The sequence below is a fragment of the Biomphalaria glabrata genome, chromosome 5, assembly GCF_947242115.1.
Source record: "Biomphalaria glabrata chromosome 5, xgBioGlab47.1, whole genome shotgun sequence".
NCBI classification, from domain to species: domain Eukaryota; kingdom Metazoa; phylum Mollusca; class Gastropoda; family Planorbidae; genus Biomphalaria; species Biomphalaria glabrata.
In genome coordinates, this window is record NC_074715.1 from 51,343,078 (window position 1) to 51,356,296 (window position 13,219).

Consider the following 13,219-nt stretch of genomic DNA (forward strand, 5'->3'; position numbering starts at 1 on the left):
AATCAAGCAAAAAAAAAAAACAACAAAAAACAACCTTGTTTAATGTGGAGAACTGCACATTTTAAAACCATATCGATAAATACTATAGTATTTTTTTTCCTTTTTGATATCAAACAAAATAATTACCACTAATTAATCACCTAACTGGAATTTTTTAAAATTGACTCGTGTTTTGTTAGGTACAGTCAATAATTCTGTACAATCTTATTTTTGGTCCAAGAATGGCAAATGGGAGAAATAAAGTGTACAAACATTGTACCATACTGATATAAGCATAGCAATGGCTTTTTGATTCAATACGCGATAGAGATTCATTGTAGCCGATTCCAAGCAGAAAATTCGTCCACGGCTACATTCTTCAATGTTCTGTCGTCCTAGTAATACTGTGGACAACGCCAGGACAAAGTCTACTTCCTGCCAAGCTCAGTTGTTGAAGTCAAAATTTCTGAAGAGTCAACGGAAGAACCCAAAAAAAAAAATGTCGTGAGTTCCCGGAAGTAGTATTGATGTCAGAATGAGGTCAAAACTTGCCGTGTGACAATTAAGATATTCCAAACACTAAGGTCTTTTTTTTTTTTGGTCCTTTTTCTTTCAATTAAACGTTAAAATAACAGAGAAACGAATTATGCATAGACCCCAAAACGTAAATTATAACATAAATATTTACAATAAAATATTATTAATTTTAATCATTTCTATTGCTGCAATATTAATACATTAAATATATATCATCATAAACATCATAATTTCAAATTACTGTTATAAACTCATAATCGCATAAAATGTCTTCATATATAATCTTGTTTGATTTTATTTTAATACCTTACAATTTTTAGTATTGCGTTCTAGTTTAAGTTTTTATATATTTTTTATTGCGTGAAGGTATCCCAAGCAAAAGAAGCATATTGGTCTGACAAGATTAAATAGCATTCTAATTGCAAAGCTTCTATTAACGTATTCTGTCTTTCTGGTAAAAGGTTTGTACACGTTATTTCTCCCACACCCATTCTAGGATCAGGTTGAAACTTTGCAAAATTTTTCATTGGCATACACGAGACATTGATCCATAAAAAATTAACCAATTGGTCTGTTAATTACTGGTAATCCATTATTTTGTTTGATAGCAACAAGGGAAATAACTCCTTCACCATTCACAGATATGGTTAAATTTGCCGGTTTATTAACATGCTTGACTAGATTGACCTTGGAACACGCGTAGGACGTAATCATCTTCTTTTTTTAAAAAATAACTTCTGTATTTCATAAAATAAAGATGAGATAAAAATCGCTTCCTTCCCCTTAATTGGTCATAAAAGAGTCGTTTAGAGATCAGAGAGAGTCTTCCATTCTTCAGATGAGGCCCCGTCCATCACAGCTAGGACTACATCTTTGCAGAATCGATCTTCGAAGGACTTCAATATCAGCTGTTAGTTAAAACATGGAACTATACTCATGGAACACCATCTTCGAGTTTTTTACAAAGACAAAGAGAGTTGAAGTGCCGTCGCGCATCTTTTTTCGCGCACCATACCATTTTGAAAAATCGATGATGATGCCAAGAAGAAATTTACTCCGAGAGTCACTTGGATTGGCCTGCATTGAGAGTAAAACTTCCTTACTCTATATTTTATTAGATCTGTAAAAACTTTATCCATTTTCTGACTATGTGATAAAATAGATCAAATTCCCCTGTATAAGATATCGTCACAAAAGTTATTTTTTTCGATCACCCTATAAAATGCCACTTTTTTTCCAAAAAATAGAATCTAAATTCCGAAAATACAATATTTCAGTGTTTCTGTGTTTGGTTTATTTACACTAAATCTGGATGAAGACCTGTCTACCGTTCCGCTAAATGCGTATTTGTTACGATATACTAAATTGCACGAAATAAAAATAGGAGGCCTAATACAGTTTTGACACTCCAAGCTACGCATTTCTAATCGTTTTTTTTTAAATTATTATCCAAACGACTAGGCTATAGGCATATTTAACGCTCGTGGGAAACAAAGCAAAAGTTAATCCTGGTAATATTGTAGCCTAAATAAAATGACAAACAAAAAAAAAACAAAAAACTATAGCCTAATCTAAAATGAAATAGATCTAGAGCTAGATTTTCTTGGACGAATGGTATAAAATAAGTATAAATAATAAGTCATATGATACAGATGTAAATAAACAAATGCTGATGGAGTCATTCTTTAATCAATTATTAGAATTACTTGACTACCAACTGGGTATTTTTATTGCCAAAATACAATGTATTTTATGTGCATTTATTAAAAACAACAACCAAAAATTAAGCGTTTGACGCAACTAGATCTAATATTAGTAATATATAGATTCTAGTTCTAGATTCAGAAAGCTACTTCTCTAATTCTAATTTTCTAGTTTAATTCTAGTTAGATCTAGATGTCTAGACCAGTAGATCTAAATCTAGCCAGGGTTTTTGTCATGGAATAGATTTATAAAACTTCAGCCACCTATACTGATCACGATATGACAGATACTCTCTCTACTGACTCTACTACTAGACTCTACTTCTAGATCTAGATCTCTAGTCTAGTAGATCACTACATTTGACTAGATGATTACTAGATCACAGTAAAACTCAATGTGTACTTCCGACTTTAGCTCAACAAACAAGTCTACTCCAAAGTATAGATCTACTAGTAAAGTCACAAAGTGTAAAGGATCATTATATATTCACGTTTTAAAAAAATTATAGGCCTAAATGAATCAAATAATCAGTCACTAATTTGACTAATCTAAATTGTTTTTTTTTTTAAATGACAAGTGTTATTGATGACTTCTGACTTGTAAACCAGTTGCAGAGATTCTAGTTTTTATTTTGCTGACATGTTACGATATATCAATGATATTTAGATAAACGCAAGTACCTAGTGGAACAGACAGAAGGACCATTTAATATAAGGCAAAGAAGTAAGATATTTATAATCCATCAAACTCACAGAGGACTTGTGTCATTTGTGATGGCATTTCATGCATTTACAGAAGCTACAAACTATAATATGCTACAAAAATGATAGGCTTGTCTTTGATTCAAAGACTTATGAGGAATGCTATGTTTCCAGTGGCTACTCAGCCCCAGCTGTGACCTACATATTATGCCACTCTGAGCACAGGCATAACCATTGTCCACCTGTGGTAGAATCAGTTGTTTTTTTCTTTTTACCGTCTATCCTCGGCAATTAATTTTCATTGGTGTATTCCACACCTTTGTAAGTGACCTCCAGCTGTCTCGTTCTGAAGCTGTATGCAACCAGGTGCTCTCTTATTCTATGTCAGTTAAAGCAAGTTGGCGCCTAAGCTTGTCTTTAAAGCATTTCTGTGGTACCTCTTTATGTGCATATGACATGTTAGGCAAATAGGTTTTGCCTATCGGAAGGCCATTTCGGAAAGTATAAGTTTTTAAAATGAGACTCCAAATATCTGGACTTCCAGAAAATAAGCTTAGGATTCAAAGAGACGACACTGGCATTTCAGCTAAGACGATCAGTAAAATTAATAGCAACTTTAATTGCAATCCACCAAACAAGATAAAAAGAAACAAGTGTGGCTTCAATAGCATTGATGATATTTAGTTTACTTTTATCTCATTTACTAGTATTACTATTTCATTGACTAAGGTTTTTTATTGTCAAATATGCATAAGTACATGTATGTACTAGTTCCTGCAATTTGATAAAAAATAATAATTAAATTGTGTGTAGTCTATATACAAATGTTTAGAAGAGATCACACCTTAGCTTAATTTACTTAATTTCAAAACTATTATTTTGTGTTCTGACTCTACTCTAAATAAATTATATTTTATTCTAAGAATGCAAAGTTGGAAATTCTGTTCTGATGAAAAAAAAATTATTAAACTAAAGTAGATGTTTATGGTTTCTTTGTATTTATTTTTAAATTATTTATTCATTAAAAATTAATTGTTCATTAACATTTACTTGAAGTAAAGACCAAAAAACACAAATTCAATACATGATCAGCTCTCAATTCATGCAGATCACAGCCCATCACTTAAATGTATTTACTGTCAATTCTACAGACTATTCATTTCAAAATGTTGCTTTAAATTGTTATATGACACAATCAAAGTACTGGTACCTCACATTGATGTAGGCCTAAAGCAGCTGAAATAATGACAAATTTTCATTCAATAACTTGTACTGTCATTTATTATCAGACGTGTTAAAACTAATGACCTGTATCATCATCATCATCATTGGCCTCCTTCAGTCGTAGAACGACTATGGTTCATCTCAGAGCACACTTCCTCATGTGGCTGTGGAGCCCTATTTTGGAGAGACACTCCTGTCCAGATAGCGCAGGTTAAGGTGGCTTTTGCCTCGCTGTTAGAGGAGCTGGCCGTTTTTCGGATTGTACGTTTTTCTTCCTGAGCTGAGACCCATGTACTTTCACTGTCCATAGCTTTCTTGGTCACTGTCTCTCTCCATCTGGTGCGGTCTAGAGCTATGTCTTCCCAATTGTCAGTATTGATGTTCACTGATTTGAGGTCACGTTTTATTACATCTATGTAATGGAAGTGGGGGCGACCAGTTTTTCTTGTGCCAGTAGTGTGTTAAAACTAATGACCTGTATATATATAATTGATTAAGCAGGAGCATCAACAAATCTTGAACAATAATTGTCTACAGTAAAACTTTATTCTTATCCAAACAATATACATTTACAATGTATTTAAACAAGTTAATTTATACAAATCTATATGGCCTAAAGATTATAGCGTATTTTGATGTGTGAATACCAAGTTACATTATTACATGAAAATAGTGTACTCATTTTTAAAATATTCTGGGTAATAAAAATAAAAAAACTAATATGATACAATAAAATTGAAGCATTAGTCAAATAAAAAAAAAATTTCACTCAAGATCTATGTGAACACTATGCTTGAAAAAAATCATTTTGAAATTAATTAAAAAAAAAAAGTATGGTTCTTTAGTCAATGGAATGATAGCAGCAATTATTTAACAAATTTCATGATTATCCATTCATTTCAATATACTTATAACTGAAAAATAAATCATAAGGTTTAGATACAACCAATTGAAATAATGATTATAATTTTTTTCTTAATTTGCTTAATTCAAATCTAATATAAACAACATTTCCTCTGTCAAGAAACTTATGAGGGAACAACATGCATGTTCTTCTCAATAAGTTTTGCAAAGGGAATTAAGAATATTTAATTGATGTTGCTTTTTTTTTGCCAACATTTTAAAGCTTCGCACCAGGTTTTAGTTTTAAGGAGAATGTTAGATTCTTATTTTAATTTTAAAAAAGTAAAATTTCCCTTATATATCTTGCAATCTATAGGGCAGATGATATAAAGTTTATCAGTTTCTGTGCCCCATGGTTGGGAGGGTGTTATGTACCCAGCACAACAACCAACCACCTTTTGAAAAAAAATCCCATTTCAGACCTCACAATCTATAGGGCAGATGATGTTAAGGTCATTTGATTCTTTGGTCAGTGCATCATGTGGCCAGCACAACAACCAACCATCTTTACTTTCCAAAACGAAGTCTGGTACCCATTAGAGTTAGGTGGACTCAGGGGCACCCAAAAATTTTTAATCTGAGTCTTCACAGAGATTCAAACCCATGACTTAACCATTCAGCCATGGATCCCCAAACCGCCTTTACTTATTCCTTACTATTGCCATGTATCCATTAGAGCTTGGTGGACTCAAGAGTAGCCTTAAGGATTCTGAAATTGAAAATACCAGTCTTAATCGAACCCAGGAACCCTCAGTTCAGAAGCCAAGTGCTTTACTACTCATCCACTGCACTCCCTCTTGTTTTAATGGGGCTCAGATTAATAGTTTTCAAGTACAATATCAAGCAGGTTTAAAGAAATACTAAATCCAAACCTGTTGGCTAAATAACAGGATATACATAAATATGTATTTGAGCTTACAGTATAATTTAACGTTAATTAAAATTGGTCCAAGACTTTTATTTTGCAACATGATGGGATTTTCCTTTCTGGTGGTGCTATGCAATAGTCCAAGACTCTCATCTTTTCTCATAACAGAAAGTTATCTAGTTATAAAAATAAATAAAAAGATTTTTAAAAAATAAAAAAATATGTATGACATATGTGTTGACCATGCTAAACATATATATTATTAAGTATAATTACATAATTTTGCCATTCTAAAAATAGTCTATACCTAAAATGGGCTACTGCCTTAATATGTAGACATGGCCCTGACCTTAATAGTTATGAATTATTACTATAGGTGAAGGCAGATATTCAGTTAATTTGATGCACATTGAACTCATCTAAAAGCAACTATAACATATATTATGATTTACATTTTCATGGAAAACTAGTTTTTCAAAAATACAAGTACTTCAGCTTATAAGAAAAGTGCATAGGGAAAAAATGCAGTACCTTACCTTTAAGAGGTGCAACCAATCATTGACTTTTCAGGAATGCATGCCTTTTTCTTGCATTTCCAAACATAACTGTAATTATACAATTAGGCATATTGGCTAATTTCTTTTGAAAACATTAAAATTAAAAAATAATATTATTAAATTGAAAACGTTGTATCAAACATACAAATTATCAGACAATTTTGCCTAATTTCATCTAACAGCTTATTGTAAAGGAATGGCCTGCACAACAGCCAAGGTATATTAGGCATTCATGAAAGATGAATGTGCTTAAGAGTGTTATAAATAAAAATTAAAAAAAAACTAGAGAAAAATGTTAAATTCCATCCAAGATATTTGGATGTTGCTTGACCATGAAAATCACACAATTCATAAAACATCTATTAGATAACTAAAATAAAAATTGTATAGTAGTACTTACATTAAATATTGAATGGATGCCAATATTATTAATGTCTGCCCAGAGAGTAGAAATAGTATAAGTATGATCCTTGAGCCATTCTGGTACATCATCAGAACTGGTTGCCATGGTTCTACTTGTTAATAACTGAAACATTACAAACATTTTTTTTTTATTTATAATTCATCACAGACTAGAATAGAAATGTTGCCAGGAAAAATACCAATGGTTAGAATACACCTGATGATACTTTTGTAGCCTTATTACTGGTTAAAATGCACCAAAACTTCATTAATTAAATCTTATAAGAAACATATATGTATCACACAAGTCCAAGTTTATTAGAGTGTCATAGCAAATAATTAACTAGATATGTGAGTTTTATATTAAAGTACTGAATTTCAGGGGATAGATCCAACTTGACACCACATCGTTTATTATTTCATGAACTCATGGGTCTGGGCATGGCATGGAACGGAAACTATTATTTAATGTATATGGGGTGTAGGCAAGGCATGGATTATAAATTGTCTTGTATAGATTAGATTGGGTAAAACTGCCAATCGAAGGTAACTTTTACTGATAGATCTGGATCAATTATAAATTTATGGGACCTAGGCCTGCATAAACTTTTTTTATTTATATATTTATGTACATATATAACTAGTCTAGAATCTATAATTATATCTTAATAATAATTTTTGTAGATGTCATATAATATCCAACATATAAAGTATAGATCAGTAGATTTAGAATTTTAGCTAGTGAATATTTTTATATTCCAAATCTAAACTGGATCTATATATCTAGAATTTAGATCAATAGATTTAGTATTTTAGGTAGTAAAATACTTTTAAATTCTAAATCTAAACTGGATCTAGATCTAATTATTCTAGAAGCTTAGATCTAGAAGACTAGTTGTGAAGATTTGACTAGACTATGGCTAATGCACTAGCTTAGTAGGCCTACTAGATAGATCAAGAGACAGAGTACTAATATTGACTCCTGCCTCGTTGGGCCTCTCAAATCAGCTTAGACAGACTTTAAGAGACAATTTAGGAAGGTGAATTTCGATCCAATTCCAAGATCTACAATCTACAGGTTAGAGTCTAGCTAGAGATGCTAGATCTAGTCTAGAAGGCTGATCAATTAAAAATAAAATCAATCATTTCTAAAGTTTGTAAAATTATATGTGTAGATCTAATCTATCTATTTATAATATAATAAAAATCTGTCTACTTTTTAAACATTTAAAATGATATGGCTGATGATATTAATTATTTTAATTGAGACATTGACATACTGTCACATACAAAGTAACAAAATAATTAGATCTTATACTAACTCATAGACTCTACTCTACTTATATACAGTATTGTATTAAACCTTCAAGTTAACGTTCCACTATCTTGACTTGACTATATTGACTAAAAAAAGGGCACTATGATTATAGATGTAGATTATTATCTATGATGATGATGATTATCAACTGGTAGATTATAAGTAGTATCGTCACTATAAGTATTTATATAATCAGTATTCTGAGTATAACTACTAGATCTATAACCACTGCATTTGTTTCATTCACACTGTCTGTATCAATAATCGTGTGAATGTGATGTGAAAGTAAAGTCTAGATTTAGTCAATTTAGATAGAATTGATAGACGTACTATTGAAAAGTATTATTATCTTATCTTATATAATACAGACGTTACTTCAAAAAAGAAGATGATTACGTCCTACGCGTCATGCATTTAGTCATGCATATTAACCAATGACTTAAATTCTGCCAAGTCACTGGTTTTCCTGGCTAGCTCAGGCAACCCATTCCATGCTCTAATAGCACTAGGGAAGAAGGAGTATTTGTACAAATTTGTCCTAGCATATGGGACGAGGAATGTGCCTTTATCTTTGTGTCTTTCAGAGTATTTTATTAAATTTTGTTTTTGTATTTGAAGATTATGGTTCAGTGTTTTATGTATGATTGCTACTTTACTTTTGAGCCTTCTGTCCTGAAGGCTTTCTAAATTTAGTGATTTTACTAAAGGTGTTACTCTAGTCAAATGTGAATATTCGTTTGTTATGAATCTCACTGCTCTATTTTGTGTCTGTTCCAGTTTCTTAATGTTTTCTTGAGTTGAGGGGTCCCAAACGGAGGATGCATATTCTATTATTGGCCTAACCAAGGTTAAGTAACATTTTAGTTTTATGTTCTTATTTGATTTATAGAAATTTCTTTTAATAAATCCTAATGCTTTGTTTGATTTTTTGTAGTTTCATCAATATGTGGATTCCATGATAGTTTTTCATTTATTATAACACCTAGGTATTTTGCGTTTTTAGTCTGTGATACTGGTTTGCCATGAATAAGATAAGTGGAATTAATTTGTTTTAGTTTTTTTGTTACTCTTAACAACTGACATTTTTCTGGGTGAAAAGACATGCTCCAATTTGATTCCCATTTCTGTAATTCATCTAATTCTCTTTGTAAAATATCTGTGTCTTGTGTTGTTTTTATTGTTCTATATATTATGCAATCGTCTGCAAATAATCTGACTTTTGTTCCTGAACTAATGCAATTTGGTAAATCATTTATGTAAATTAAAAATAGTAGTGGACCCAAGACTGTACCTTGAGGTACACCTGAGTTTACTGTTATCGGTGTTGATTTAGAGCCATTTATTATTACAGTTTGTTCTCTCCCTATCAGAAAGTCTTTAATCCACTGATGCAGTGGACCATTAATGCCGAAATATTTTAATTTTTTAAGCAAACTATGGTGGTGAACTTTGTCAAAAGCCTTAGAAAAATCTAGTAAGATAGCATCTATTTGTTCACTATTATCTAAACCTTTTGAAAAATCATCAATTAGTCCTATTAGTTGTGTTTCACATGATCTATATTTCCTAAAGCCATGTTGGTATGGTGTGAGGACATTATGTTTGTCTAAGTGGTTTATGATGTTGCTACATATTATGTGTTCTAGGATTTTACATGTGATGCTGGTAAGTGATACTGGTCTGTAGTTCCCTGGGTCAGATTTTTCTCCTTTTTTAAATAGGGGGGTGACATTAGCTTCTTTCCAGTCCTTTGGTACTCTGCCCTGGTTAAGTGAAGCCTGAAAGAGTATTTTGAACACTGGGGCTAGCTCATTACTTAGTTCTTTGAGTAATCTAGCTGGAATACCATCAGGTCCAGAAGCTTTATTTGGTTTGGTGTTGGCTAATAGTTTTTGAATTCCATTTTCTTGTACTACTATATCTTCTATGTTGTCTACTTGGTTCAAATTCAGTAATATGTCTTTGTCTCCTGGGGCTGAGAATGCTGATGCAAAGTATTTGTTTAGAATGTTTGCTTTAGTTTCATTATCATTATGTATTATGTTATGTTCATCTTTTAATGGCGCTACGCCTGTTGTTTCCATTTTCTTAGACTTAATGTATGACCATAGGTTTTTGTTGTTATCTTTAGATATTACATTGTTTATGTATTCACTCTGCAGCTGTCTGCTTACTTTTTGGGTTAAGTGTTTAATTTTTATATACTTTTTGTAAACTCTTTCTGCATTAGTTTCTTTAAATTTTCTATAGAGGTTTTCCTTCTGTTTACAAAGCTTCTTTAGTCTATTATTAAACCAGCATTTATTTATTTTGTTTGATGTGTATTTAGTTGGTATATGATTTTCTATTATGCTTTTAAGATGGTTTTTAATGAAATTCCAGAGGTCATCGACTGGTTGGTTAATGTCTTTTTCTAATAAGAATGTTTGTTGAAAGTTTAGTGCAGCTTGGTGTAGTTGTGTTAGGTTACATTTATTCCAGATCAAATATTAATAAGTATTAACTATACTAACTATATTATAGCCAGTATACCCAGACTGTATAGCGATAGTATAGACATAGACTAGAGTAGACTAGTCACTAGATGATCGATAGATCTAGTTATTAGATCTATAAATATTCATATTGATCTCATGTATGGTCTAGATCTAGAGAAAATAGAGTAGATCTCATGACGATATTAGATCTATTGATTTTTTTTTAAATCGTTAAATAAATCTAGACCTTAGTCTAAGTGTTGTAGATCTAGATAATAGATTATTCTGTAGATATTAAACAAGAGATCTAGATCTAAATCTATATATAAGTACGGTTTTTTAAAAATTCGCATTCAAAATTTTAAATACCCAGATTTAAGTATTTATATACCCATATTGGTAGGTCCGAGTTAATCATTTATTAGATCTATTAAAGCATGTCTATATAAAAGATTATTATTTTAAAAAAATATTATTATATAAAAGATATAGTTATGAATATTTACTTTAAAAAATTAAACAAATGAATTTTTTACTTTTGCCAATTAACATTCTGGCTAGCAAAAAGGATGACCCCTCAATACTGTGAAAAGACGATAACTGCATGAGTTAGTTAGGAATTGTATTTTGTAAGACTAATTTTTAAAAAATATCCTTCATGAGAGAGAACGAAAAAAGTTGTCAAAAAAAAGCTGGCTGGACTACGCAAATAATGGACCAACCTCTCTCTCTTGATATCATGTTAAGAACATTGGTGACCGGGAAAAGTGGATGGTTAATTGGTTGCGCGGGACAGATGATAATAATGACATGTACATAAAAAAAGTTCCAGATTTTGTGTTAAATACCCAAATGAGGAAGTACTGGAAACACCTATTTTAACGAAGTGGCCTTAAAAAAAAATCTTTTGTGACGATCCATTATTCAGGGAAATTGTATCTATTTTATCAGATAGTCAGAAAATGGATAAAGTTTTTACAGATCTAATAAAATATAGTGTGGGGAATTTTTACTCTCAATGAAGGTCAATCCAAGTGGCTCTCGGAGTAAATTTCTTCTTTGGCATCCTCATCGATTTTTCAAAATGGTATGGTGCGCGAAAAAAAGATGCGCGACGGCACTCTGATCATAAAATCTCGAAGCTGGTGTTCCATTAGTATAGTTCCATGGTTAAAACAAATGAATGAAGGTCTACATTATATAGTCTAAGAAATTATTCTAACATGGAAAGGATAGGAACTCATATTTGTTTTAGTTCTTTTTTATGGCGCTGTGGCTTAGTTGTAAGCGCTCGGCTTCTGAGCCGAGGGTCCCGGGATCGAATCCTGGTGAAGGAACTTTTACTTTATTAATCTGAGAAACAGTTCTACCATGAACGGGATATTAGCTTTTATTTATTTTAACATATTTTGAAAAACTTAAATGAAGTTTTATGGGGGAAAATTTATGGTGCGATTTGATTTTCTTTTGCGTAATCGAACTGGGAAATAAGTAATATTAGATTTATTTAACTACAGAAGCTATTTCTAAAGATTCGGGCAGCTTCCTATAAGCGAACAATCCATTCACATTTAAACTTCTAAACACAATAACCCCCTAGAGAAAAACAAAATCAACATAGATATACTCCCAACTTTAAACCTTGTTTAAACCAACTAAGTATATAAGCAATGCGATCGTCACAATTAGTACCAAATGTATGCCCTACCAACTAGTTGTAACTCAAAATCATAAATTTAGTTGTTAAAAACCCAACCTAGAGTTTCTACCACACGAAAGTATAATTATTCCTAAATACTAATTTAATGGACATACATATTATAATTTGTTATAACTACGGTGTATAGGTTAAACTTTTATCAGAGAACAATGTACATCTGTTTCATTAACTTTACAGAGATAATTCATTCTACCATCGAGATAGTAGCAATCTCTTCACTGTGTAGTCTATAAAGGGCGACAAGTTGATCCTAACTAATACGATCTACACGACATTATCCCGCCTTGTTTGCAACGTGGGGAAAAAAAATGAACTAGATTTTGTAAATCTATTAACCTGAAAAGATAACTCTTACAAAGGCCAGACTCTCCCCCCCCCCCCCATTAAAAAACCCACCGCCGGAGACGGGGACAGTTGGTAAACAGCACCTAAACGTCCCCAGCACCAAAACGTCCCCAGCGCCAAAACGTCCCCAGCGCCAAAACGTCCCCAGCGCCAAAACGCCTCGCGCCAAAACGTGACGTATGACTTGGCAGAATTTAAGTGTCTAGACTCTAGATCAGTGGTTCCCAAACTTTTTTGTCTCGTAGACCCCTTGCCATGTTTTCTGGTTTTCGGTAGACCCCCTGCTTAACTTTCAAATTTTTGTAAATTCAACATTTTTAAAACTAATTTCTATCTGTAGAAAAAGTAAAGTAAAGTTCCCCTCTCAGACCTTGTGGTCTGTAGAGCAGATGATGTAAAGGTCATCTGTTTCTGTGGCCTACGATTATCGAGGGTGTCATGTGGCCAGCACAACGACCAACAGCCTTTACTTTCCCCAACTAAT

At 32.1% G+C, this 13,219-nt stretch overlaps 1 protein-coding gene across 1 annotated transcript in view; it reads right to left on the reverse strand.

Moving 5' to 3' along the window:
- Positions 1-13,219, reverse strand: part of LOC129926477 (trissin receptor-like) — an 84,375-nt gene that overhangs the window by 66,990 nt on the left and 4,166 nt on the right. The window lies entirely within an intron of this gene.